The following is a 3,441-nucleotide window of genomic DNA, read 5'->3' on the forward strand; positions in this document are numbered from 1 at the left end:
TCTGTACTCTGTAGATATACTAATTCTGTAAATATACTAATTATTTTGTTTCATGAGGATGAGGTAGGTCTTTATGATTTTCTTCTTCAAGGCGATCAGAATATTATAATTTTTTTTTTTTTTTTTACTAATATTAAATTTTACATTTTTTGAATTTTATAAAATTACGGAAATAAATTTTGTGTCTACTAATTTTTTTTCGTCCGCAAGGTCAACAAGGTTTGTTTATATATTTAAAATTAGATCAGTTTAATTACCCAAATTTTTTTCCTTTAGATAATTTTATGAATTATTTTTATAACAAAAATAATGGTCAAAAAAAAATCTTTAGCCACAGCTTCTTGTATTTTGCAATTGTTTAAACAAAAATATTATCTACTTAATTTGTTTAAAAACTAAAAAATGTGCTTTGAGCAGTTTTTAGTTTTTATACCATATATGAAATATACATAGTATATTAAGTTTAGTCCCAAGTTTGTAACGCTTAAAAATAATGATGCTAGGAAAAAAATTTTGTCATAGGTGTTCATAAAATCACCTAATTAGTCCGTCCGTCTGTGGACACAATAACTCAAAAACGAAAAAAGATATCGAGATATTTATGAAAGAAAGTTTCAAATAAAAATTGTCGAAAAGTTATTTTCCTAAAAAAAGGTAGAATGAAAAATGGTGATATCATCTGCCATTTTCCCGAAAGTCGGTAAAAACGACCAAATATATCTTGAAACTAATTGATTTTATAAAAAAAGTTTTCAAATAAAAATTGTTGGAAATTTTTTTCCTAAAAAAATGAAAATTGAACAATTTCGATATCTTAAACTGTTTTCAAAACGATCAATTTTATTTATATTTTTTGTTGATATTCCAATTATTATCCTCGAATTATGTGTAAAAAGCCCTGAGTTTTGTTACTCGAGGATTTTTGAAGCCGCTGATTGTGAATATGACGATAAATAGGCTCCAGAACCCACCTGGAGGTCGGTATCGACATCGCTTATAGGAATAACTACCCGACCTTGCCCGGTGTAAAATTTAGTCACCTCCATCTAGTTATCTACATCATCGAATGTCGTGAAGCACTAGTTCCCATATGTTCAAATAATAATTTAAATATTATCCAGTTTATTGATTAAAAAAAATTGTTTTAATTTTAACACATAAACATATTTATACACAAATTTAAGACCCTTCAAGATAACTACAAGAAATATCTTTTATTTCAATTAACATTAGCGAGATTTTTGACATTTCAACATACCTCCAGGTGTATTCTGGATCTTTTTTATCGTCATATTCGCAATCTGGGACTTCAAAAACTCCCGAGTGGCCAAATTCAGGACTTCTTACACATAATTCGAGGATACTGATTGGATAATTAAATAAAATGCATATATAAAATTGATCGTTTTGAAAACGTATAAAGATATATCGAAATCGTTCACTACACATTTTTTAGGAAAAAATAATTCCTTTTTTTTTTGAAAAAATCTGTTATAAAATCAATTAGTTTCAAGATATTGTTAATTAGCATATACATATATACATTGGTCGGTTTTGGGGAATATGGCTGAAGATATCACAATTTTTTCGGTAATTTTTGTTTGAAACTTTTTTTCAAAAACTTGATGGATTCCGAGATATTGACCTAAATCATTTTTTTATTTATACCTATATAGCGTTAATTATCGCAACCCCAGCACTTCCGAGGCTGCGGGTTAGTAGGGTCTTAAACTAAATGCCGAAAGCTTCCTTTATATTTAGTATTTTTTTTTTTTTTTTGCCTTTGAATTGAAGTTCAAAATTTCTGAAAAAAATTCCATTTTTGACGCCATTTTGTTTTTTAAACATGTTGCACCACTCCGGGAAAGTAAAAAATTTCAAAAAATACTTATTTTGATGTGAAAAGAAAAACCCCAAAGTTTTGCTGCTCGAACTTTTAATCCATACACAAGGCGTAATTTCACTCTACTAAAACATTATTTTGAGCGGACCATGGTTTTCCATACTCTTATTCAAATTAAAATGAGCATTTCTGTGAGATATTTAAGAAATTAAATATTTACTCTCATTGGGAGAAACAACTGCAAAAAATTCAGAAATAAATTGTTAATTTGAAAAAAAATAATACAATAAGAAATATTTTTATATAAAATTGTTGGTATTCCTTTATTCGCCACGCGCCGAATTTAACCTTGAATTATTTTAATATTGTTTTAATATTATTAAAAATCATCACGCAGGAGTAATCTAATTTATTATTCTACAGCCTGAAGCATCATTGAAAACTTTTTATCCAATTAATTACTGATAAGATTTCTAGTCTAGTCAACAAGTTCAAATAAGTGAAATATAGAAATGATGCTCGTAAAAAAACTGTAATAGCTCATTGGATTCAGAATGATGTCTAGAAAAATGTGCTGGAAGCGTTTTTTAGCACATAAAAAAATGGAGAAATATTAGAAAAAGATTCTTAAAGAGGAGGAAATTTTCAATAAAAGATCCACTCCCCGGAACTCTATCTCCATTATTTATAATTTTAATTTAACGCTGAAAATAGGTCTTCATGCTTCATTTTAGAATGTTGTAGTAGCAACAAAAATTGGCTTAAAATTTTTCGACTTCGTTGGGCCCTTCCTATGTACATGGTGCTTCTTACGTAGGCTATATATTGAAAACTTTTTTATTATAAAGTTTACGAAAAAAACTTGTTCTTTATATAAATATCTGCTTCCGAAAATATTAAAATTCAGTTATTCGCTCTTGACATCCATCAAATATACAGGGTGTTCACAAATTGAAAAAGTTCGATAGGAATGTTAATGGTCGTTTAGAAATGTACACCATTTAGACACACTCCCGAGATATGTAGGACTGTGTTTAGAGAATTTTGCAAAAAAGCAAAAACATGTATCGAACGCGAAGATGAACGGTGACTGATTAATTAGGATAACAGATAACGTGTTTTATAAGTAGGAAAATTTAATTTAAAATTCATTCCTAAACAGTTATCTTTAGTTTTTTTTTGCCTTAACGTAACCACCTTTGTGTTCCATATATGTAATTGTTCTTTTAGAAAATTCTAAACGAAATATTTCTAAACGACCATCACCTCAAAAGAGTTTAAAAAATTTTAATACTTTTTTTAGAATAATTTTTTTAAGTTAACAAAAAATGCATAATGAAAAATCCTAGCATTAGAACTTGTTAAGTATTTACAGGATGTATACTTAAGTTTGCTACAAATGGAAAGCTATCTATATATATATATATATATATATAAGAAGGACTTCACGAAGCCAAAAAATTTTACGCCTATAATTTCAACATTTTTTTTAGTTTACAATGACGCTTCATAGCCTATAACCAGTGGACGGTCAAGACGCTTTTAACGATACCTCATTTATCAAATTATGATAAGTAGTTTAGAAGCTCGGAGGGAAC

This window comes from Chrysoperla carnea, chromosome 5 (genome assembly GCF_905475395.1).
Source record: "Chrysoperla carnea chromosome 5, inChrCarn1.1, whole genome shotgun sequence".
Classification (NCBI taxonomy): domain Eukaryota; kingdom Metazoa; phylum Arthropoda; class Insecta; order Neuroptera; family Chrysopidae; genus Chrysoperla; species Chrysoperla carnea.